The sequence below is a fragment of the Pan paniscus genome, chromosome 10 (genome assembly GCF_029289425.2).
Source record: "Pan paniscus chromosome 10, NHGRI_mPanPan1-v2.0_pri, whole genome shotgun sequence".
Taxonomy (NCBI): domain Eukaryota; kingdom Metazoa; phylum Chordata; class Mammalia; order Primates; family Hominidae; genus Pan; species Pan paniscus.
In genome coordinates, this window is record NC_073259.2 from 7,458,685 (window position 1) to 7,484,606 (window position 25,922).

The 25,922-nt window shown below is 49.9% G+C and overlaps 1 protein-coding gene and 1 pseudogene across 2 annotated transcripts in view; both read right to left on the reverse strand.

The window, feature by feature from the left end:
- Positions 1-10,654: 10,654 nt before the first annotated feature.
- On the reverse strand, positions 10,655-11,363 carry LOC117975291 (uncharacterized; annotated as a pseudogene).
- A 6,941-nt stretch (positions 11,364-18,304) lies between these two features.
- DCP1B (decapping mRNA 1B) overlaps positions 18,305-25,922 on the reverse strand; it is a 75,091-nt gene continuing 67,473 nt past the window's right edge. The window contains exon 10 of one of the 2 annotated variants that reach the window (XR_008620324.2): positions 18,305-22,743. The gene's annotated coding sequence lies outside the window, so the exon portion shown is untranslated. Of the gene's footprint in view, positions 22,777-25,922 lie in introns of both variants that reach the window. The other variant, XR_008620323.2, reaches the window with a different exon arrangement.

Here is a 25,922-nt window from a genome sequence, read left to right on the forward strand (position 1 = left end):
GAGCTCTGTCTGCCTTCCTCCCAGACCCCAGGGACACCCCAGGCCTTTGTCTTCCGGGCCCTGGCAAGCCTGGGGTCTCCAGCCTCTCAGTCCTGGGTGGGGAGGGCTTCTCTCTGCCCCACAGCTGCAGCTCACAGAAGAGTCGCCCCACCTAGCAAGCAGGCCTCGGAGACAGGGACTGGGGGAGAGGCTGTGGCAACGTGAAACCCTTTAATCCGCTGGCCTCTCCTCTAATCCTCTCCTGACAGCAGGGAGGGGGTGGCAGGGGGTGGGGAGCTGCCTCCCAAGATGACCACAACTGCAGCTGGTTCCCTCAGGGCTGTAGTGCACCCCTCTGCTTTAAAGAGGCAGCCCCGTTCCTGTGGAACCACCTTCTGGACCCAGGAAGGGCTTGCTGTGACTATGGCCAGAGGACAGCAGCTGAGTTTGCACAGTAGTGATTGACCCACAAATCTCTTGTTGACCCTGAGGTGGGGGTGTGTCCTCATCCCTGCTTGGCAGAGGCTCTTGAGGCCCGGGGAGTCCCAGGGGCAGAGCTGGGACTCTGGCTGGTGTTTCCAGGCCTGGTGCCTTTGGGACAGGTCATAGGTCATAGGTGAAGTCAGTGGACCCACGCCTCCACGTCTCAGCTGCTCGTGGGCGGGGCTGGGGACGCATTTGCTGTGCAACTGATGAAGCTTCGGGACCCCTGAATCCACAGACTCCCCCCTTTCCCAGAGACGCCCTAGCAATGTGTTCCTGTGGCCAAATGTTTTTGTAAAATATGCAAAAGTTGAGATAGTTTAACCATAACCGGTTGAGACTGTCTGTCTCTTTCCATCCCAACTTCTCTTCCGTCTGATGGACTCTTAGTTGGATGATGTTTGGGTGGCTGAGGGCACGTGGGGGATCCAGTCAAGAGGAAAGTGAGCTGGGGAAGCACTTAATCTGGGCTTAGTGGGATATGCTGACATGGCTCACAGTGACTTCTCTGTACAGAGAAGTTACCTCCAGCTGAGTGTAGGCAGGGCTTCCAGGGACACCCATCCCGCAGGACATCCCACCAGCAGATACAGCAAGAGAGGCTGGGCCATGATGCGAGCGCACGCTGCCACACCCACCCTGGCCATGTGTGGTGGGGAGGGCAAAGTAACAGTCAGGAACTCATCTGCAGAAGATCTGCAAAAAGCCACACAGGTAACATCGTTGGTGGAGGATTTGGTTCTCACCAAGGCCTGGCCAGGACAGAAGTTCTCTCCTGTTAGGAAAATAGTGGATATTGAAAGAATATAATTACACCGTACATTGCTTTGTGTTCTGATGAGAGTTACACAAATTAGAATTGATCAAAATTCTTGTGTTGTGAGCCCAAACCAGTAGTAGTACCACATGGGTTCTCCGGGGGTGAAGTCATAGATTTTATGCAGTCCCCGTATCGGATTATTTTCTTAGTGTACCTGGTGCACTGTGTCTTCACAAAATCTGGTGGTTCCAGCAAAATGGTAAGCAAAATTGCCACCAACGCAGAGAAATGCTTGCAGAAGCAAGTGTTCTGATGACAAAACTCCTACACAGATTCATCAATAAGTCAGTGCTGTAGTATCAGAGTAATCTGGTGGCACAGTTTTGTGGCTGAATACAATGTATTTTCTAAAGGCATCTAAATGATTCCTATGAATGCCTTAATTTCACATAAATTTTGTACATGTTTTGAGGATTACAAATCAAACACATTTAGAACAAATACTACAGAGGCGCATTGGGCAGTCAATACATAAAAAGAATGTAACTTCTCTAGGTTTTGTGAATTTGGTGGAATTCACCAGCTTCTTAAAATTTGTAATTTGGAATGATTTTTAAAACTAAATAAATATTCACCTTTTTTCAACTTTTTTATTGTGGCCCAATATAACATAAAATGTGCCATCTTAATCATCTTTTTAAGTGTACGGTTTAGTGTAAATACGTTTATCATGTTGCTCCACCTTCGCCACCATCTAGCTCTATAATTCTTTCATCTTGTAAAACTGAAACTCTGAACCCATTAAACACTAGCTCCCGTTCCCTCCTCCCCCAGCCGCTGGCGGCCACCACTCTCCTTTCTGTGTCTCTGATGTTGACGGTTCTAGGGACCTCACAGAAGGGAAGTCATCACATAGTTGTCCTTCCATGACTGGCTCATTTCACTTAGCACAATGTCGGTAAGGTTCACCCACGGTGCCGCGTGTGTCAGAATTTCCTTACTTTTTGAGGGTGACTAATGATGGGTTAATATCTCATTGTGTGGATAGACCTCATTTTGTGCATCCATTCCTCTATCGATGGACCCTGGGGTGGTGTCCTCCTTTTGGCTACTGTGAAATATGCTGCTGTCAACACGGGTGTGCAAATATCTCTTGAGATCCTGCTTTCGATAATAAATATTCACTTTTATTTTTATGTTTGTACCTGGGATTTGCATTATTTTTCTTTTATGGGTAACCACTCCCACATTATACAAGCTCCCACTGCCCCCACGGGGTTCCAGCACCCTGTCCGGAAAGCCTTCGCCTCCCTCTACTGTGTCAAGTGTGACAGCGGCTTGGAAAGCTCCGTCCTTCACAGACACACTGGCGGCCTGTGTCCTGTGCGCCCCTTAGACATACTTAGGAAGCCTCAAAACCAGGCCTTCTCAGCCCAAGGCCACCGCCGGCCTCCAGGCGGCTGCCTCTGCCCACTTCCCCTTCAGGCTCCAGCGACGGCTTCCTTCCCTGACTGGTGGAGGAGGCGGTGACAGCTGGGCGGCATCCTGCGTCCCCTACACCCACACCTTTCCGGGGAGTCCTTTGGAAGCCAGCTTTCCCACCTGTTTCCTGCGGGCACCTGTCTGGTACCGGGCCTCCCCACCCGGCCTCTCATCATCTATTCTTAATGCAGCAACCGAAGGCTCTTTTCAAACGTAAGTCAGACCCTGTGGCTCCCTCCCTCTGCTCCGAAGCCCCCAGGGCTGCCCATCTCCCTTAGAGGAAAAGCCACAGTTTTGACCACAGCCACGAGGCCCTACCTGGCTGGAGCTGGCTTGATTTTAAAAATCATTCCAAATTACACATTTTAAGAAGCTGATGAATGCCACCAAATTCACAGCCACGAGGCCCTACCTGGCTGGAGCTGGCTTCTCCTGACCGCGTCTCTCTGGGCGCGGGCTCCCGCTGCTCCTCGGGTGCCTCAGGCGCGCCCCCCATCGGTGCGGCTGACCCCTGAGCTTGCAGTCCGCGCTGCGGCCGTGTCTGCCTGCTTCCCCCTGCGTGGCCGGCTGCCTCATTTCCATCAGTGTCTGGCGTCGGGTTTCCTGCAGGAAGAGCTGGTACCCCTGGATCGGGCAGCTTGAGACGAGTTTAACAGAGAGGCTATTTACAGAGGTGTGGACGGAGTCCTGCAGGGACACTGCAGTGGCCAGGGCTGGAAACCACGGGAGCCAGCCCCTAAGCCTCGGGGAGGGGGACGGGGACGGGGACGGGAAAGCCACTGTACCCTGGAGAGAACAGGCTGTATGGGGGGGGGCTGTGGCCGCCAGGCAAGGGATGCGGCCAGCCACAGCAGTCCCATGGGAGGGCTGGGGCCGTGGACACCCACTCACCCTCTGCCTCCCCCGCTCTCCTGCGGGTGCCCCCACCTGGGGAACCTTACAAAGTTATCCACGTGCCCCCGCTCCCCCCCCAGGACAGCCCCCCAGGGCAGGGAGAGCACTCGGAGGGGCCAGCAGGAGACGTCCAGCTCAAGGTCTTCAACGCCACCTTTTATGATGAAAGTGTCCTTGAATGAGAGAGTGGTGGGCAGTGACGCACAGCTTTGTGAATAGCCTGTCAAGCACTGAGCTGCAAACTTTAACATGGAGAATTTTACGGCATGTGAGTTACTTCTCCATTAAAAAAAAAAATTTTTTTTTTTTTTTTTTTGAAAATCACCTTTTTAATGAGCGAAGACTTTCCTGGCTACAAGATCCACCATCTTGGCCCGACCCCTGACGTTCCCTGTCCTTCTTCGCAGCATCTTTCTTCTCCTCAGTGGCTATCATGGGACGTGCCATATACAGGCCTCCACCCCTAGGCACGCAGCCTCCATAAGGGGCAGGGCCTGTGGGCTGTTTGTCCCTGCTGTATGCCCAGTCCCTCAGCACAAGGAAATAAAAATATGATTGGAATGAAGGAGGGATTGAAAGGGGGCTGATTCTGGGTGGAGGTGAGGGCGCTTGGGCCAAGTCCTGCTTGTCTCCGCCTCCGCTCTCTGGGGCCTTTGAACAGGAGCCCCAGGGCCCCAGGGTCAGTTTGGAAACCCCCATGTAGCCAGGCAAAGGCTTTCATTTCCCGTTCATTTTACGAATGTGTCCCAGGCGGCTCATTTAATCTTCAAGTGACACAGGACATCACGAAGGCCTTCTGTGGTATTCGTACGCCACTATTCATTGCAGTGTGATTCACGACAGCAGAAGGTAGGAGGAACCCGGGTGTCCACCACGGATGGACATGGATCATGGATAAATCCAAGTGTCATCAAACAAACAAAACGTGGTATTGCACATGATGAACTGTTAAGAGGAAGGAAATCCTGACACACGCTACAACATGGATGAACCTTGAAGACATTATGAGTGAAATAAGCCAGTCACAGAAAGACGAATACTGTATGATTCCATTTATACGTGGTTCTCAGATTCACAGAGACAGAAAGCAGAATGGTGGGTGCCCAGGGCTGGAGGAGGGAGCAGTGAGGAGTTAGTGTTTAGTGAGTGCAGAGCTTTGGTTCTGCAAGGTGAAAAGGGTTCTGTAGATGGAGGGTGGTGGTAGTTTCACAAGCGCATGAATGTATTTAGCACCACTGAGCTAAAACATGCTTACGATGGTACATTTGGAGTTACGTGTATTTTAGCACAATGTTTTAAAAGAAGAGAGAAAAAAGAGGTGTGTGTGGGGTGCTGTAGAGCTTCGTGGGGCAAAACCAGGAGTCCAGAACCCTCCCGACTTCCTCACCTCCCAGAGACTGCTTCCCATTCTCCACATATCCATCGCTCCAAAATGCCAGTCTGGCTGGATTGCAGAGCTTTGAAAGGGAGAGTGCATTTCAGACTCCTAATGCCTTTCATCATGGCCCAGGCAATTTTTTTTTCTTTTTTTTGAGACAGAGTCTCACTCTGTCGCCCAGGCTGGAGTGCAGTGGCGGGATCTCGGCTCACTGCAAGCTCTGCCTCCCGGGTTCATGCCATTCTCCTGCCTCAGCCTCCCGAGTAGCTGGGACTACAGGCGCCCGCCATCACGCCTGGCTAATTTTTTTTTTTTTTTTGTATTTTTAGTAGAGACTGGGTTTCACCATGTTAGCCAGGATGGTCTCGATCTCCTGACCTCGTGATCCGCCCACCTCAGCCTCTCAAAGTGTTGGGATTACAGGTGTCAGCCACCGCACCCGGCCAGCCCATCCAATTTTTACTCAACAAGGGGGGAGGAAGTGAGAAATAAGGTCATTAAACAAAATGGTCTTGCTTGAACATGTGCCTCCTGCAACTACCCACACACATGGGCACACACATGCACACGCACGTCTCCCCACCATCACTAAGAAATGTAGCTTGAATCCAGATGGTAAACAAGCTCATCAGCCTAGCATCAACCTAGATTTGCTGGTGCAGTCTCCTGCCTGCGGGACGTCAGGCCTCCAACTTGTACCTTCTGCCTGGAAAGTCTGAAGCACATCAAAGCCCGGGAGCAGAGGGCAGCGGGCTAATTAGACGCTGGCCAGGCAGGCAGCCGCTGCGAGGCTGTGCGAAGAGGCAGTCTGCCAAAGAGCGGATCCCTGGGGACCTGCCATGTCTATAAATACCCTGAAGGTAACTTGTTAGAGGGTGTGTGTGTGTGTGTGTGTGTGTGTGTGTGTGTGAGAGAGAGAGAGAGAGAGAGAGAGAGAGTATGGGGAGGCAAAGACTGAAGCAGAAGAAACTCAGAGGGCCCAGCGGGGATTTAGGAGCTGGGGGAGGACTTCGTGGTGAAAGGACCTGGTGAGTTTCCACAGCTTCACAGCCCGGGAGGAGTGCAGGGAGGCCTCAAGAGGAAATTGAAGCATCAAAGAACAGGTTTTGAGAGGAAAGACCAGAGGAAGTGCTGAGAGGCACCAGCAATTTCCTCATTTAACCAACAAGTGAGGGCTAGCTGTGAGCCCAGAGGATGTGTTCCAGGTTCTGACCGGTGATGGGTTGGCCCCAGGACCCCATGCGTAGGGAAATGGGAAATGGAGGCAGAGTGGCAGTATGACATTGTCCATGCCAGTGGCTCACCAGCATCCTGACAGCAACTTCACCATGGGGACAAGGGCGAGGCATATGAGGACTCTGGTCTGAATCCCAGGTCTATGTTGACCAGGTGTGCTGAGGTGCAGTGCAGGGGAGGACAGAGGGAGCACCCACCTGGGGAAGAAGGCCTGGAAACCTCCTGGGAGGATGGAGGGAGCACTCACCTGGGGAAAGAGGCCTGGAAACCTCCTGAGAGGACAGAGGGAGCACTCACCTGGGGAAGGAGGCCTGGAAACCTCCTGGGAGGATGGAGGGAGCACCCACCTGGGGAAGGAGACCTGGAAACCACCCAGGAGGATGGAGGGAGCACCCACCTGGGGAAGGAGGCCTGGAAACCTCCCGGGAGGGTGGAGAGTGCACCTACCTGGGGAAGGGGACCTGGCATCAGGTCTCAGCTCTGCAACTCAAAATGTGACTTCAGGCAAAGCACTTCCCGCTCTGGGCCTCAGTTTCCCCATTTGTATGTGGGAGGGGCCTGGGGTGCTGGAGTTCTCCACAGGTGGCTCTGACTTCCCTGCGCTGCTGCAGATGGCCCTATGTCTGAAAAGAGTTTGCATGTGCTCAGCACTGGTTGGTCCAGATCTTCTCATGAGGGGCTGTCCACATAATCTTGGCCAGAGAGAGGGTGCCGGCAGTCCTGAGAGCCAGGGCCACTGTGCTTTATGTAATATAAAGACAAAACGTGTCTGTAATTAGCCTGTTAAATGGGGTGAGCATCTGCCTTGCAGTCTCATTGATATTAGTAATGTGCCTAACCAACACTTTACAGACAATGCGCAAGCTCAGGCTCTGGCATCTGGGGGTCTGGGCTTGAACCCCAGCACTGTCCCTTCCTAACCCTTTTATCCACAGCATCTCGTTTTTCTTATCTGTAAAATGGGGATGATACTACCTGTGTCAGGCAGAAATTTACTCAGCTGCAAGTAACAGAAAACCCAGATGACAAATAGGGATTTGTGAAAACACGAAGTTTGGAGTGGGCAGTTCCAGCAGCAGCCAGTCTCGGCTCAGCTGCTCCGTGATGTCTGCGGAGACCCAGGCCCTCCTTCCTTCTGCCCTCCCTCCTCTGCCTGCTGGCTTTCATCCTCATGTGGTTCACCTCACAGTCACAAGTTGGCTGCTGCCATTCAACATCACGTCCAAGTTCACAGTAGGGGACAGGAGAAGGGCAACGCCTCTGACTAATTGGCCAAAAGTTGGCAACGTGGTCACCCTCAGCGGCAAGGGAGGCTAGAAAGATGGGAACAGGATTACCGTAACTTGTCTAACAAATCATGATCTGTTGCCTGGGGCTGGGTGTTGTTATCAAGGAAGAACAGAAGGGTATGATGTGGGCAACTAGGTCTGCCTCACTCCTGTGAGTATTGAACAAAATGAGGCAGGTAAAGCTCTCAGCACAGGGCCTGGCACTCAAAAACACTCACCATTATCATGTACATGTGAGTTTTCTCCCTGTTTAAGGACCGATGGGCAAACCTTTAGTCCCAAGACACTTTCAGGGGAGCTAGCAAAGGGTGCACCCCCTCTTCTTCAGAGCAGAAAACAAAGGTGTGCAAAAAGGGGCAGAGATTGGGCAGGGACTCAGCTGTGGGGCCCAGGGGCCCATTTGCTCTTGGAGCCTTTCACAGCCTTTCTGGTTGTGTGCAGGGGAACAAGCCTCACCCACATGTGAGTCAGAAGACCTGGTTTTTAGTGTGCACCCTGAAACTGATCTCCTGTGCAACCTTGGCCTTTTCGCTCTGAATTTTGTCATCTACATACAAGAGAGTTGGGTGAGAGGATCATCGGAGACAGTGCACGTGAGCTCATGATGTTCTACGCAAATGTGAGACGTTTGAGCTCATGAGGAAGAAGCAAGGCAAGCTTAGGGAACATAGTGAGCTTAGTGACTGCGGGCGGCGGGCAGTGAGCACACACATGAACGTACACACACACGCATGCACACATGTAATGCACCACACAGTACCAAGCACGTGTGCAGTGCTTGCAGATGAATGCACATCCCACACACATTAAGACACAGGTTAGCTGTCTGCCAAGATGGACCCTGGTGACACATGGTATAAAAGCCTTGTCAAAGGAGAGGGGGAGATGGAGGATGCAGCTGGGCTGAGGTCAGCTGGCCCCCAGCAAGATGGTCTTGGTTATTCCCATCACGTCAGGCCAGAAGGCAGAGTTTCCAGGGCGCTCACTGGGGCATGCGGACAGGTGTTGACCATGTTGCTCCTCTTTGGAAGCCCTTTGCAGTGACTCCGTCCAGTAGGGTCATGTTGCTAGAAAGTCTGGTCTCCAGGTCATCTCCATCTGCAGCTTTTCCATCCCTTTCAGGGCAGGCAAGAGGCTGTGACTACATAGTCAGCTGAGGCTGAGGAGGACAAGGGGAAGCAGAGGGGCCCAGAAGCCATGCCGGCCAGAGCCCTGGCTGCCCAGCAGTCAGGAGGGAGGGGGATGGAATCCTGGGAGAGTTGCTTTGAATCAGAAGTCCTCACAGCCTCCCTTTCAGCTCCCTACTTCACTTAGATTTGCACCTCTGCAGCCATGCCAGGTCAGAGCCCGGAGGAGGTGGGCAGCCAGCACGTGTAGCGTTACACCAGGAGGGTGGGCATGAGCACCTGGCCGGGCAGCCACCACTGCAGTGGAAATCAGTCCCTAAGCCCTGCCATTAGAAATACTGGGGCCCACGCCAGCTAATCCGAGGTGTTGGAAACGTGCTGAGATGTAACCATGTGCGGCTCAGAGCACCGGGCCAAGCCCAGAGGCCACAGCAGCCTGGAGGAGGCAACTCACAGCAGTGAGAGTGAGGAGCGGGGCTAGCCTGGCAGGAAGCCGAATGCTTCCTCGGAGAACCAGGCCAGCTTCCAGGAAGGATGCCTGGTCCAGGCTGGCAGCTTGCTGGGAATTTGCTCTTCTGAGCTCCCCAAGGACAGCATTCCAGAAACGCCAGAGAGGGCTGGTCAAGGGTCTACTGAGGGTCACACCAGGGTCGGCATTATCCAGGGCCAACAAATGAAGACCAGCCAGGAGCCAGGGCTGCTGTCCGGGTTCTCCTTCAAGCAATCCGTGAAGAAAACATTGCCTTACAGACTGCCATGATGGGATTAAAATGAATCCCATTGGCCTTAGGAAGAGTCCACCTACTTCCTCCTGATGGGGGAAACATACAGAGATGGTGCAAGTGTCTCCTGTTAGAGAAATGGAATTACGGGTGTGACCGTTTCGTGACTGTGGCTGGCCTTCACTGGTGAACTCTTGCTCCCTTGGCCCACCGCCCTCAGGGGCCAGCCCCATGGCTCGCCTTAGTCGGGCTCATGTCCCCTTGCTGAAATCCTTGGGCACGGCTCGGAGGATAGAGGAGGACTCTGGACCCTGGTTCCCTCTCTGGAAACAGTCCCGGAGGAAGTGGCAGAGGCGAGTGGGAGCCATCAAATGCTCATGCTTAAAGGGGCTTCTGGAATTACCAGAGCTCAGCCCTCAACTTTCCAGAAACATAACTGAGACCAGGAGAGAAGGGCCCTCCTCGGCGTCATGCCCCATTCACGAAAGAGCCAGGACCACCGAGCCCAGGCTGCCTGCACTCACCGCACTGCCTGCGCGAGGCTTCGTGGGATGGGCCTCTCTCCATGTCAGGCACAGCAGGGGCGATACAGAGGCGAGGGGATGGGATCCTTGCGCTCAGAGATACACCAGGGATACAATCAACGTGAAGACCGTAATAGTCAAGGATAAATGTGAGAAGGGCTCTTGGATCATTACGGAACACACTGGCAGACACTTCTGAAGAGGTTAACACAACGGGGGTAGCATTTGAGTTTGAAAGAAGAATTAATCCTGATTAAGCTTCCAACACAGTGGCAACAAGGAGTGTTGTAGCGGCTAAGGGCTTGTTTAGGCCCTGCCATTTATTAACGACGTGATCTTGGGCACTTCCAACTCAATTTCCTCCTCAATAGAATGCAGGGCAATGATACCTGCCCTGCAGGTGTCGGGGGAGGCGACATGGTGTGTGTAACATTCCTCCACATTGCTCAGCAAATGGCGAGATCTCTATAAGCCCTGTGGTCATCATGGCTCCCCTTGTCATTATCAGCCTCCTCATGCCCGTGGCCACCATGCATGGGTGGGGGCCGGGTCCCACCGGGAAGTCTGTCTGTAGCAGTCTCCCTAGGGGTGGGCACAGTGACACCTGTGTAGCCCTTCCTCTGCCTGAGTCACACCTGTTCTGAAGCTACAAAATTAGGTGTGTAGATGAGGAAGCAGAGAGGCAGCTACTGGTTCTGATGAATCCTCAAAGCATTTTGGGGAAACACAGCTACAACTAAATTCAGCTGGAGGTTTGTCCTCTCAGTCTGAGCCATGTGCTCATTTCAGAGTGTGGGGAAGGAGGGGTAAGGCGGGGAAGGAGGAGGAGGAGGAGGAAAAGGTTGAGGAAGAAAAAGAGGATAGGAGAAGGAGGAGGAAGAGGGGGAGGAGGAGGAAGGGGAAGGAGGAGGAAGAAGAGGAGGAGAAGGAAGGGGGGAGGAGGAGGAGGAAGAGGGGAGGAGGAAGAGGGGGAAGAAGAAGGGGAAGAGTAAGGGGGAGGAGGAGGAAGAGGGGGAGGGAGAGGGGAGGAAGAGTGGGATGAAGGGGAGAGGAAGAGGGGGAGGAGGAGGAAGAAGACGGGGAGGAAGAGGGGGAGGAGGAAGAGGAGGAGGAAGAGGGGGAGGAGGAGGAGGTGGAGGAGGAGGAGACAACCAGATGGGCATGGGGATGGTTCCATCTGCTCGGGCTCACTTGTCCACTGGCCTGGGTCCCTCAGGCCTCCATCCTTTCGTTTCACAGCCTCAGTTCCTCTCTGGTGGGGCCTCCTTGGGTCCCCATGAAGAGACTGCTCTCCACGAACCTTTCCTTCTCTGCCTGTCTGGCCTTCCACTTCTCCTTTTCTCTTGCTCCTCCATGCCTCCGTTCCCTTCTCTCCCACAGTGCCCAGCAAGCCTTTGTTACCTGCCCACTCTGTCCCTGGCCCTGTGCCTGGCCCCAGGGTCCAGAACCCCTTAGCATGATGGCAGTTTTTTGCCCTGGAGGAGCTCATAGGCTGCTGAGAAGACAGACACAAAAGAAAATACCAAGAGGCCAGAGAGCTCGCTCTGCCTGGGTCTCATGCCCTTATGAGGGTGGTTTCTGCCTGGGGTAAACCCTATGTGTTCGAACACCTGCTGCTCCACTGGGCCCTCAGAGTGGAGCACAGACCCTGCCTCGCCCCCACCTCAGGGAGCTCAGAGCCATCAGAAGACTGCCCAGCAGGGGCGGGGTGGGTACCACTTACTGCTTCCGGCTGCAAGGAGCAGGAAACCCCTACTTGAGGACCGAAATAATAATAACAGTGTGACAGCTCACACGAAGCCAGAGGCAGGTGGCTCCAGGGCCGGCGAGTGCAGCAGGTCCGGGATGTCACCCAGGACGCAGGTTCCTTCCGTGTTTCCTCCTGCTGCCCTCAGCATTTCAGGTTGTCCTCCAGCCAGCTCCCCTCAGGGCCACAGGATGGCTGCCACTGCTCCCATGCTGATTCCCAGGGCTCGTCCCAGACCTGGATCCAAAGCCCTGAGGTGCAGGGCCCCAGTCTCCCTGGGTGCCCCCAAGGTCCTGGCCGCTGTTTGGGAGCCAGTCCCCCGGCCTTCCTGCGTGGATACGGGAATGCTCAGCCTTGAGCCGGGGGCACGTCAGAGGAGCAGTGAGGGCAGCACGTCCTGGAGTGAGCAGAGGCTGCAGACAGGGCTTCCACGCAGACCGTTTGCCTGTTACCAAATTTGAGGACAAAGGTTTCTTTCTTTTGAAGTCATGGGTTCATGGATGGAGCCTTGTCTGACCCCAGCAGTGCAGCACAGGGGAGTGAATGAGCAGGAAGACGACCAGCATCTCCTCGGGGCAGGGCCGTGACTGGGGCCTGTGCGTCCATCCCCGCGGAGCTGGTGGCAGAGTGGCGGATGCCGTGGTGGAGCACTGCATGGAGCACTGACGGACGACACGTGCACATGGCGATGAGGAGGACACCTAAACGTGGCAGTCAGTGGAGGGAAAGCCAGAACGGGATTCATGACACAGAACCACAGAAATTAAAAATAGATAAGCTGGGCGTGGCAGCGGGCACCTGTGGTCCCAGCCACTCAGGAGGCTGAGGCAGGTGGATCACTTGAGCCCAGGAGGTCAAGGCTGCAGTGAGCTATGATGGAGCCACTGCATTGTAGCCTGGGTGACAGTGAGATCCTGTCCTAAAAAAAAATAGGTCCACAGAGTTTCATACAAATGAACACGACACAGTGATTAAAAATGGGCATAATGAGGAGTGAAAGAATCCAGATAAAAGACGGTGAAGACGCTGCTTTGTGTCACTCCATTTATGTGAAATTCCAGAAAGAAACCTATGATGACAGGAATCAGCATAGTGACATCCCGGAAGGTTGGTTTGACTAAGCAGGGTATATACGAGACCTTCTGGAGTGTCGGAAATGTTCTAGATTGCTGTCTGGATGTGGGTTAACACACGTACGCAGACACACAGAGACGGCTGTTTATAAACTTCGCTGAGTTGTGCACTGAGGACTCTGCATACTTTTCTGTGTGCATCTTACACCTCTGTAGAATTAATATAAAGCCACGCACACAAAACAATATACATTTTGTAAAAACACAAACAAAAAATAACACATTGAACAGAATACAATGGCTGAGGGGTTGTAGGGAATGGGAGTGGGGTACGGACGTAAAAGGGAGGAAATGAACTTTTAAAGCGTCCTTGTCCAAACCAATGATGAAGGTTTATATACACTAAGGAGCAAGATTACCTTGATTGCTTGTGTGCCCGAGGGTGGGGTCGGGAGAGAAAAGAAAAAGCAACAGCAGCAGAATAGCAGAGGCAAGAAGTTTAGGGCTTCAGAGGCTTGGACCACGTGGGGAATGGCGGGGTCTCTGCGGGCAGCCTGGCACCACGGCTTCCTAGGCCCATTGCCAAGGGCAGGCTGCCCTGGTCTGCTCAACGTCAAGAAAAAACTCCAAGATCGTGACAGAAGAACGCAGGACAGAGTTCCTGGCGGTGGTTACCCAGGGCTGGAGCTTCCCAGCCCTGGCGGGGAGCTGGCAGTGAAGCCAGACTCAACGTGCATCGTGCGTCTCTCTCCACAGCAGGGGAGATGGTGTGAGCTGGAGCGTGCACAACATTCAGGAGTGAAATTTTTAGTGAGCAGAAGTGGAGAGAAGGGGTGTGGGCTGAGGGTCATGTGAGGTGAAGTGAAGAGGTTCTGCCTGCCTCTCCCTGGCTGCAGAGGGAGCATCCGCTGGGTGCTGTGGGGGCCAAACCACAGGGGATGAGACTCAGGGATGCTTGGGATGGAATTGGCAGAGGTTTGTTCCACAGGATAACAGGAGACTGCTGGAAATGGGCTGGGGCGTGTGTGTGCAAATGTGTGTACATGTGTGTCTATGATGTGGCTATGTGGAGGTGTATTGTGTTAATGTGTGCATGTATGTGTGTGCATGTGTGAGTGAACGTATATGGGCTTGTGTGAATGTGTATGTCTATTGCATGTGTGTTTGTGCGTATGTGTACGTGTGTGAATGTATGTGCGTATGTGTTTGTGTGATGTGTATGTATATGTGAGGTGTATCTGTGTGTGTTGCATGTGTTTACACATGTGCACGTGTGTGCGTTTGTGTGTGTGATGTGTATGTATATGAGGTGTATCTGTGTGTATTGCATGTTTACACATGTGCATGTGTGTATGTGTGTGCATGTTTGTGTGATGTGTATGTATGTGAAGTGTGTGTGTATGTGTGTGCATGTTTGTGTGATGTGTATGTATATGTGAAGTATGTGTGCGTGTGTCTTGCATGTGTGCATGTGTACGCGTGTATATGTATGTGTGCCGGTGCATGTACTTGTGTTCTGGAGAGACTGAGAAATTAAAGAATAAACAGGAGAGGCTCCCAGCAGGGGTGACTTGTCCTTTAATGAACCCCCCAAACTCTCCTTTCCTTTGCCTCCCAGGCTTGCTGTGCAGCCTCCTTAATTAATGCCTGCAGAATGCGTTCAGATGCTGGAAGGAGAAGCAGCAGCTTTATAAATAAACACTTCTAAAGGTTGACTAATCCCTGAGTCCCCGAGGGAGAGGAGAGAGCTGTGCTGTGTTGGAGGAAGGGGCACCTTGAGCGAAGGAGGCAGCTGCGGCGGTTCACTGAGGTTTTGGTCCCGGCCCCCATTAGCAAGTTGCTTCTCCAGGGGCAGGCCCTGGCTCCTTTCTGGGCCTGTCTTCAGCAGCCAAAGGAAAGGCTTGGATTATGGCCTCACAAGATCCTTTCTCATGCTCCCATTTTATAAAGTGCCTGTTGTGGCCAAGGTCACAGAGTTGCCCCAGCTGAACACAAAAGGGCACTTGAGAGAGGCAGGCAGGGGCCACGTGGCCGCCCCTCACATGCAGGCAGCCTGGCCGGCTGCAGCCACCCGTGGAGTGACCTGTTCGTGGAGGTCCAGCTCAGAGCTCTCTAAGCAGGCTCAGCAAAGGCGAGCAACACGAAGGAGGAGGCTCCCATCCACGGCAGAGCCAAACCAGGGCTGCAGGGCCATTCCACGCGCCACAGAGCACCCCGATCTGGGGATGGAGCGGCCTCTCCAGGTGATGTGGAGGCAGAGAATGTGGTGGCCACCCTACACTCAGGACCAGGGGCCACCTCTGACAGTGATTTCCCCTGAACAAACATCTTAACCAGAAGGAAGGACCTGAAAGGAGATAGGGGGCTGGATGGTGAGATGGGAAGAAACTACATCTGGTAGAGACTCTTTGTCTGACAGGGGAACCTGCCCTGTGTTTGCACGGCCTGGCTTTAGTATCCAGGGCGAAGAAATGATGGAGCTGGCCCACTCAGCCTCCTGACTCTAAGGGAGCTGTCGCCTGCCGTCTGACTCTTTTAGGCTTATCTAAGGGATCCCTGCGGCTGGAATTTTGGCAGGGCCTACCTGGTGATATGCATGGGGATCATTTGTCTGCATTTGCCCAGGACAGTCTATGTTTCTGCCTTTTGTCTGTGTGATGAGTTCACACCCAGAAGTATCCTAGTTTGGATGATGAATTACGTGGTCACCCCATTGATGGACAACTGGGTGACACTTAAGAAGAAAGAGGACTTGAACCTCCAGAATCTTTGACTTTTAGAACTTTTTGGACATCTGTTCTCTGCAAAATCCCTCCAAAATGTTCTGCAGCCTTCAGCTGAAGTCATGAACAAGAAATTATTCCTCATTTGCTCACGTTAGAGTGGGGTGTGATAGGGAAGTGAGTGACCCCAGTATCTGAGTTAGAGGAGGTTCCCTGAGACCCCAAGGCTTGGGTGGCCCCCATCGGACTAACATTTCCTAAGTGCTCTCCCACAGGCACCCACATCACCACACAGCTCACAGGCGTGCTGAGTCTCATCTGCACGGAGCCCCTCGCGTGTGAGGCATTATTTTATTATTTTTTATTATTGGCATTATCAACTTCCTTATCTCATAAAGAGAGGAACAGACTCCCGAGGGGGAGACGGCCACATCCTGCTCTGTGAGTGGCCATACAGAAGCTAGAGCCCAGGTCCCTGGGCCCCGCCTCCCCTCCGCAGGACACTGCCTCTATGCACCTGGTCACAGTCAGACAGGGCAGGGTGCCCTGCTGGCAGCCAGGCCCGGGCAGTGGGGAGCAGAGGGCAGAATCCCTCACGGAGTCTCTGGTCTCTGGAAGGGCTGGACGGTGCTTTGCCAGCCGCATCTCCTGCCAGTCTGTCTTTCGAGTTCCAGAACACCGAATAGCTTGTATTCTACCCACTTCCCACCCAATCACACACACACAACCCCATACACACACGCACACATGTACACAGACACTATTGCTGCTTCTTGCCTTCCTGTCCTGGCTCATGCCATCTCTTTTGCCTTAAACTCCTGCTGCCCCCTTATTTTGTCAACTCTTACCCACCCTTTGAGAACCAGCATGGGCATCACCTCTTCCTGGAAGCCTTCCCTGGCCTCCCATTTGCACGTAAGTGATGGCCCTCACGACGTCATCTACAGTAACTCTCCTTCCCACTGGTCTGTGAGATCCTCGGGGCCTGGGCTGGGTCTTACTCATCTCTGTGTCTCCAGCGTGGCATCCGATGGGTGGCGGCCATCCACACACAGGCTGGGCGCTGCACCGCCGGGCAGAGCTCCTTGTCCTTTCAGGACCCGTTATCTCAAGATTTCCTATCAAGCCACAGTTTCCCAGCCTCTGTGCATGCTGGGAAACCTCTATCTATGCAGGAGGGAATAAAATCTAAGGAACAAGTGACCCTGGAGAAGTGCTATGGGCAGAAAATATAACAACACCAAAAATAATTTTGGACCGACTTATGACGGAGCCGTAAGCGGCGATAAGAAAAGCTGGGACACACCTGACCCGTGAGGCTGACGGGGGAAGGGCCAGTTTTGCCTGGCACATCCCACAGGGCTGCCATCCAAAGTAGAAAACGCCAGTGTGGAGCATGCGTGGCTCTGGCCCAAAGCAACCATTGCAAGGTTCCTACGACTAACACCACAGAAAATCCTTTCCCCTTGATACTTATCTGGGTGGCGAAAGAGACAGGAGGTGGTGGGACTAGAACCCAGAGCTTTCTGAGTGCAGTATTCTCTACACTACATCACACAGGATGAGGGGCTCCTGACAGCCTAGATCTTGGGACTGCCGCCTTGGTCTTTTGAGCCCCTTCAATTGTGTAGGTACCAGGTGTGGCTGACAGGTGGAGGGAGGAGCTGGGGCATTCACAGAACTGTGTGTGTGCACGGCTGGGTGGGCTGCAGCTCCCATCCTGGGCCAGGAGAATGTCGTCTTGGAGACGGGGCCCTGCTTGTCCCCCAGCATCTCTAATGCTGAGAACTCCCACCCGTCCCTCACATGTCTGTTTCAGTGTCTGCCGACCTCAGCAGGACGCTTTACCTTGGCTTCTCCCTAGACATTTGGCGCCTTTCATCTTGGCCCTCAGACTTTTAGAGAAATTCTTAGACTTTGGCTTATGACTGTCTGCTCTCCCACCCTTTCTCTTGCCTACTTAGTACATATTTTTACCTCCTTCCTGCCGTGCCCTTAGTTAACTTGTCCGAGGCTTGGATTTCTTTCTTCTGCCTCCCTCAGAAGCCTGGGCTGCACAGCTTGGGCTGCTAGCTGGCGCGGGGCCACGCGCCTGTCTGTACTGCCCAGCCGCCGGGAGTGCCAGTCACCCAGTGCTCTGCTCTCCTCCCCCCTGACAGTCTGCACACGCAGTTTTTATTTGTGTACTTTTCTCAAGGCTCTAAGCTGTTGGCAGGCATTACTCATGACTCAATTTAGTGAACATCTATCTAGATACCCAAGGTTGAGTTAAATATACCAAGTATTTGTAACCACCTCCCTCACTCCTCTAATTGTAAGAGGGAGTGGGGTGCAGAGCATCTGAGATCTGAAAGCCAAGTGTTCAGCAAAATGCTGGGCAGGCTCCCCAGCCTGCGCGGCCACGCACCTTTACACCACGCCGCGCTGCCCCAGCCTGCGTGCTGCAAACGACGCATTTGACCTCCAAGATGACTCCATGTTCCAAAGCCTGCAAGGCAGGCTGATTTCTTGGAGAAGGGAGGAGGCGGCACATGTCTGAAGAGAGCAGGCCCTGTTAGAAAACAGAAGGCTTCATTGCTAATAGGAGCGAGCGACCAATCTGTCCACATTAATCCAGAGACATGGTTCCTAAAACTGCACCCAGCACTCTGCCCCTCCCCGCCCCTCCTGCATCTACACTGACAAATGGAAACTGAGCAAAGCCTGGTGCTCAGAGCACTCGTTTCTAATGTGCCCCTCCCATCCTTGGCACCACATACTCCAGGGAAGTAGGCCTTAACAAGGGTGGACTGTTGGTCTCTCTTTATACCTGAGAACCAAAGAGGGCTGTTACTCAATAGTTGAGATTTCTTGAGGTGGAAACGCACTTTCCTCTCAGATTTTCACCCTTCTCATTCAAGAGGAAGAAAGCAGGTCTTTCTGTCCTTTCTGGGTCTGAAAAGGGCAGGCAGGCTGCTGGTGTCTGAGGGAAGAACAAACTTACCAAATGCAACAGATCTGTGATTTCTAGGGCAATCCTTCAGCATGCGATATTTTGTTTTTGTTTTGTTTTGTTTTGTTTTGTTTTTGTTTGTTGGCCCAGGGCTTACCTCTTAAAAGGGCTGGAAGAAGCCAGTACAAGGGGGCTATGTGTATCAGTAGGGCTGGGTATGCACACCAGACAGTTCTAGAAGATGCTAACAAAGGTTTCTCTCACTCTGCAATTATCAGCATACCTGGCCTTCTGAAGGGGGAGACCGAGCAGAGTGTTTCTCTTCAGAAGATCCAGGAAGTACAAATCCTATCAAATAGCACTGCCTTCTCCCGCCTTGCAATTAAGGTGGTGCTTTACCCATAACGGCAGGGGCAAGAACAATACCGACATGGTATGTCACAAGTAATATACTGCTGGGTATGTGGACCTCTTAAAGAGCTGCGGCACTTCCTTCATAAGGAAGGGAGAAGTGTTACTGTTTTCATTCCATTGATAAGGAAATGAGGGGGAGAACGCGGTAAAGCAAGGCGGCCACAGATCCCTAAGTGCCAATGCCAGACTGAACACTCAGGTCCTGGTAGACGGCAAACAAAGGCCGGCCCAGCAGCTGCGGGCCTCTCCCAACAACTGGAGCACGGCCCCCGCACCGCAGTCATGGCACAGAGGGGCTGTCTGCCATACGTTGCTCCCATTTAATCCTCATATGGACCTTGTGAGGGTCTTTCATTTTCTAAGTGACAAAACAACGTCCCAGAGATGCGTTTCTTCAGGAGTTGAAGGCGGGTCTGTGTGACTCCATAGCTGGGTGCTCTTCCCCACACCGGACGGCTCTGGCTTCTGGAACGTCTACCAGGCTGAAGCCCACTGCACTGGATAAGGCTGCCTCTACGAACAGAAATCTCAGGGCTGCACCTGAGATTCAATCAGGTGAAAACTGCTGCCTGGGAGCCAGTGGCACCTAAGGAGTGGCGTCCATGATGTTCTCAGAATTTGGGCTGAGTGGGAAGAAGAAAAGCCCATTTATTTATGAAATCTAGCTTTGGGTGCCTTAGATAACCCTTTTGATCTATTTCTTGGACTCACTAGAGAAAGTCCTTTTGTACAAAGACACTCTCATCCGCTTTGCTGTATAGAAGAAATAAGCACTCCATCACCAACTGCCCTTTGAAGGGTGACTTCGTCTTTGGTCTAAATGAATTGGGCCTGTCCCTTTCAAAATGATGTATTCCAGTAAAGGATGGAGAATTTATTATTTTTCAAAACAGATGACTGTGGTGTTGACCTAGAAAGGCCCGACTGAAGCCTGCAGGGCAGGTCTGACCATGCTGGGCTTGGGTTTGTTCCTCTGTCGCATCAGAACATGGGCACCTTCTCACATTAGGTACTGCAACTGATACTTCTTTCTGTTTTATTTACTCAGTTCTGAAGCAAAAGAATAAATATTTCATGAAATTAGCCATTTGCTACTGCAAATACGTTAGGAACATTAAGTATGGAATTCATCTCTCCTTAGCTAGCGAAGCAACTCTAAACATGTAATTAAGATCAAAGATACATTGTTAAGGTTGCCAGCAGTTAATCAGATCATTGATTTTGCCCCATTTTTGTGCATGTATCGCTGAGGCAAGCACTACGATCACTGACTTTGAATCCAGCAGTTAATCAGATCATTGATTTTGCCCCATTTTTGTGCATGTATCGCTGAGGCAAGCACTATGATCACTGACTTTGAATAACAGATCCAAGCGTGTCTCTGTCCTTGCCCTGTTCTCCTTATAAGAATATTGAGATACCATATATGCAAGTATTAATTTCAAGTGTTTTGTGAAAACTTTGCATGGTTTATCACTATGTTAGATGTTGCAGGAGATACCAACGAAACAAAAGAACTCACCCCTTCCTAAATGTTGGAGGGTAACACAGCAGACTCCTCGCCAAGGTCTGGCACATAACAGGGGTTCAGTAACAGTCAATCCCTTTTCCACCCACCCTTTCTCTTCACAAGAAAAGGCACCCTCCTGCGGGAGAGTAGGGGAGGTGGTGTTCTAACAATGCTTTCACTCGATGCTGTGGCTGAACAAAGGTCTAGAGCTTAAAGTCCAAGCCCAGGTCTCAGAAACGGTAGGGAAACCTGTTTTCCTCACGCTTCCATTTTATGAACTATAAAATGAGAATAAAACACCTGTCGGCTGTGCAGTAATCGAAGATCTTTTTATTATCGGAGAATAAGAAGGGCTATTGAAACGCAAAGCTTTATTTATTACGAATACTCAGCAGGGACGAATTCCCATACATACTCTTAACAACTTGGCAGGGGCTCTTCTGACTCCTTCCAAGATTAAGCTCCTCATCTCTGCGAACATAAAACTCGATCTGCTACACAGCTTGCAGATCATGACGCCCTGAACATCACAGTGACAATCTCCTGTGCCCTCCCCCTCAGCGTGTTCTGCTAAGGGTGATATACTATCCATTCGGAAGCTTAGGCGGGCACATCCTGCTGCTTCATGGGCTGGGATGGATGAAGTGTTGCAGGAAATCTGGGCCATTTGTCAACTCCCAGAACATCTATCCTCTAGAAACTAGCTATAAATACCTTTAGAAATAACTTCCTTCAAAGGATTGGGTAAAACATGCCAACTGGGTTTTTACAAATGAAAGGTTTACTTTGTCTGGTAAAAGAAAACCGTCATTACTTCCAAAGGCTCATTAAAGCCTTTGTAGGTTAACTTGTGGGACGACACTGCCACCTGGTGGTCGGCGTGCACTGTGCGCACGGTGCTCCCCAATGGAAGTTACACACTGCTCAAAGAACCACCAGACTTATTAATAAAGAACTAAGCTCCGAGAACAGCCCTTCTCACGGAGACACTGATTCTTCTGAAGTGGCTCCATACATTTAAGGAAACATACTAAGCTTGGCATTTACTGAGTGACCTAAGCAAAGAATTTTCCTACCCGCTCAATTCTTAGTACCAGGTGTACTGAAGGATGTGATTTCTAAAAGCAAAACAAAACAAAAACACTTGAAAAGCAGGCCTGGTGGTGACAAAATCTCTCAGCATTTGCTTGTGTGTAAAGGATTTTATTTCTCCTTCGCTTATGAAGCTTAGTTTGGCTGGATATGAAATTCTGGGTTGAAAATTCTATTTTTTTTTTTTTTGAAACGGAGTCTCGCTCTGTCGCCCGAGTAGCTGGGACTACAGGTGCCCTCCACCATGCCTGGCTAATTTTTTGTATTTTTAGTAGAGACAGGGTTTCACCATGTTAGCCAGGATGGTCTCGATCTCCTGACCTCGTGATCCACCCATCTCAGCCTCCCAAAGTGCTGGGCTTACAGGTGTGAGCCACCGCGCCTGGCCCCTGAAAATTCTATTCTTTAAGAATGTTGAATATTGGCCCCCGCTCTCTTCTGGCTTGTAGGGTTTCTGCAGAGATATCCACTGTTAGTCTGATGGGCTTCCCTTTGTGGGTAACTTGACCTTTCTGGCTGCCCTTAAACATTTTTTCCTTCATTTCAACCTTGGTGAATCTGAAAATTATGTGTCTTGGGGTTGCTCTTCTCGAGGAGTATCTTTGTGATGTTCTCTGTATTTCCTGAATTTGAATGTTGGCCTGCCTTGCTAGGTTGGGGAAGTTCTCCTGGATAATATCCTGAAGAGTGTTTCCAGCTTGGTTCCATTCTCCCCATCACTTACAGGTACACCAATCAAATGTAGGTTTGGTCTTTTCACATAGTCCCATATTTCTTGGAGGCTTTGTTCATCCTTTTCATTTTTTTCTCTAATCTTGTCTTCACGCTTTATTTCATTAAGTTGATCTTCAATCTCTGATATCCTTTTTTCTGCTTGATCAATTCGGCTACTGATACTTATGTAAGCATCGCGAAGTTCTCGTGCTGTGTTTTTCAGCTCCATCAGGTCATATATGTTCTTCTCTAAACTGGTTATTCTAGTTAGCAATTCCTCTAACCTTTTTTCAAGGTTCTTAGCTTCCTTGCATTGGGTTAGAACATGCTCCTTTAGCTCAGAGGAGTTTGTTATTACCCACCTTCTGAAGCCTACTTCTGTCAATTCATTCTCCATCCAGTTTTGTTCCCCTGCTGGCGAGGAGTTGTGATCCTTTGGAGGAGAAGAGGCATTCTGGTTTTTGGAATTTTTAGCCTTTTTGCACTGTTTTTTCCCCATCTTCGTGGATTTATCTTTGACACTGATGACCTTCGGATGGGGTTTTTGCGTGGACGTCCTTTTTGTTAATGTTGATGGTATCCCTTTCTGTTTGTTAGTCTTCCTTCTAACAGTCAGGTCCCTCTGCTGCAGGTCTGCTGGAGTTTGCTGGAGGTCCACTCCGCACTAAATATGGAAAGGAAAAACTGGTACCAGCCACTGCAAAAACATACCAAATTGTAAAGACCATCGACATTATGAAGAAACTGCATCAACTAACGGGCAAAATAACCAGCTAGCATCATAATGACAGGATCAAGTTTACACATAACAATATTAACCTTAAATGTAAATGGGCTAAATGCCCCAAATAAAAGACACAGACTGGCAAATTGGATAAAGAGGCAAGACCCATCGGTGTGCTGTATTCGGGAGACCCATCTCACGTGCAAAGACACACATAGGCTCAAAATAAAGGGATGGAGGAATATTTACCAAGCAAATGGAAAGAAGAAAAAAGGCAGAAGTTGCAATCCTAGTCTCTGATAAAACAGACTTTAAACCAACAAAGATCAAAAAAGACAAAGAAGGGCATTACATAATGGTAAAGGGATCAATGCAACAAGAAGAGTTAACTATCCTAAATATATATGCACCCAACACAGGAGCACCCAGATTCATAAAGCAAGTTCCCAGAAACCTACAAAGAGACTTAGACTCCTACATAATAATAGTGGGAGACTTTAACGCCCCTCTGTCAATATTAGACAGATCAATGAGACAGAAAATTAACAAGGATATTCAGGACTTGAACTCAGCTCTGGACCAAATGAACCTAACAGACATCTACAGAACTCTTCTCTCCAAATCAACAGAATATACATTCTTCTCAGTACCACATCACACTTATTCTAAAATTGACCACATAATCGGAAGTAAAGCACTCCTTAGCAAATGCAAAAGAATGGAAATCATAACAAACAGTCTCTCAGACCACTGTGCAATCAAATTAGAACTCAGGATTAAGAAACTCACTCAAAACCGCACAACTACACAGAAACTGAACAACCTGCTCCTGAATGACTACTGGGTAAATAACGAAATTAAGGCAGAAATAAGTAAGTTCTTTGAAACCAGGGAAAACAAAGACATATCCCACCAGAATCTCTGGGACACATCTAAAGGAGTGTTTAGAGGGAAATTTATAGCACTAAAATGCCTGCAGAAGAAAGCGGGAATGATCTAAAATTGACACCCTAACATCACAATGAAAAGAACTAGAGAAGCAAGGGCAAACAAATTCAAAAGCTAACAGAAGACAAGAAATAACTAAAATCAGAGCAGAACTGAAGGAGACAGAAACACAAAAAACCCTTCAAAAAATCAATGAATCCAGGAGCTGGTTTTTGGAAAAGATTAACGAAATAGATAGACTGCTAGCCAGAATAATAAAGAAGAAAAGAGAGAAGAATCAAATAGACACAATAAAAAATGACAAAGGGGATATCACCACAGATCCCACAGAAATACAAACTACCATCAGAGAATACTATAAACACCTGTACGCAAATAAACAAGAAAATCTAGGAGAAATGGATAAATTCCTTGACACATACACCCTCCCAAGACTAAACCAGGAAGAAGTCGAAGCCCTGAATAGGCCAATAACAAGTTCTGAAATTGAGGCAGTAATTAATAGCCTATCAACCCGGGACCAGATGGATTCACAGCTGAATTCTACCAGAGGTACAAAGAGGAGCTGGTACCATTCCTTCTGAAACTATTCCAAACAATAGAAAAAAAGGGACTCCTCCCTAACTCATTTTATGAGGCCAGCATCATCTTGATACCAAAACCTGGCAGAGACACACAACAAAAAAAGAAAATTTCAGGTCAATATCCCTGATGAACATCAAAGCGAAAATCCTTAATAAAATACTGGCAAACCGAATCCAGCAGCACATCAAAAAGCTTATCCACCACGATCATGTCAGCTTCATCCCTCGGATGCAAGGCTGGTTCAACATACACGAACCAATAAACGTAATCCATCACATAAACAGAACCAATGACAAAAACCACATGATTATCCCAATAGATGCAGAAAAGGCCTTCGATAAAATTCAACACCCCTTCACGCTAAAAACTCTCAATAAACTAGGTATTGATGGAATGTACCTCAAAATAATAAGAGCTATTTATGACAAACCCACAGCCAATATCATACTGAATGGGCAAAAGCTGGAAGCATTCCCTTTGAAAACTGGCACAAGACAAGGATGCCCTCTCTCAATACTCCTATTCAACATAGTATTGGAAGTTCTGGCCAGGGCAATCAGGCAAGAGAAAGAAATAATATTCAAATAGGAAAAGAGGAAGTCAAATTGTCTCTGTTTGCAGATGACATGACTGTATATTTAGAAAACCCCATCGTCTCAGCCCAAAATCTTAAACTGATAAGCAATTTCAGCAAAGTCTCAGGATACAAAATCAATGTGCAAAAATCACAAGCATTCCTATACACCAATAATAAACAGAGAGCCAAATCATGAGTGAACTCCCATTCACAATTGCTACAAAGATAATAAAATACCTAGGAATACAACTTACAAGGGATGTGAAGGATCTCTTCAAGGAGACCTACAAACCACTACTCAAGGAAATAAGAGAGGACACAAAGAAATGGAAAAACATTCCATGCTCATGGCTAGGAAGAATCAGTATGATCAAAATGGCCACACTGCCCAAAGTAATTTATAGATTCAATGCTATCCCCATCAAGCTACCATTGACTTTCTTCACAGAATTAGAAAAAACTACTTTAAATTTCAAATGGAACCAAAAAAGAGCCCGTATAGCCAAGACAATCCTAAGTAAAAAGAACAAAGCTGCAGGCATCACACTACCTGACTTCAAACTATACTACAAGGCTACAGTAACCAAAACAGCATGGTACTGGTACCAAAACAGATATACAGACCAATGGAACAGAACAGAGGCCCTCAGAAATAATGCCACACATCTACAACCATCTGACTTTTGACAAACCTGGCAAAAACAAGCAATGGGGAAAGGATTCCCTATTTAATAAGTGGTGTTGGGAAAACTGGCTAGCCATATGCAGAAAGCTGAAACTGGACCCCTTCCTTACACCTTATACAAAAATTAACTCAAGATGGATTAAAGACTTAAATGTAAGACCTAAAACCATAAAAACCCTAGAAGAAAACCTAGGCAATACCGTTCAGGACATAGGCATGTGCAAAGACTTCATGACTGAAACACCAAAAGCAATGGCAACAAAAGCCAAAATTGACAAATGGGATCTGATTAAACTAAAGAGTTTCTGCACAGCAAAAGAAACT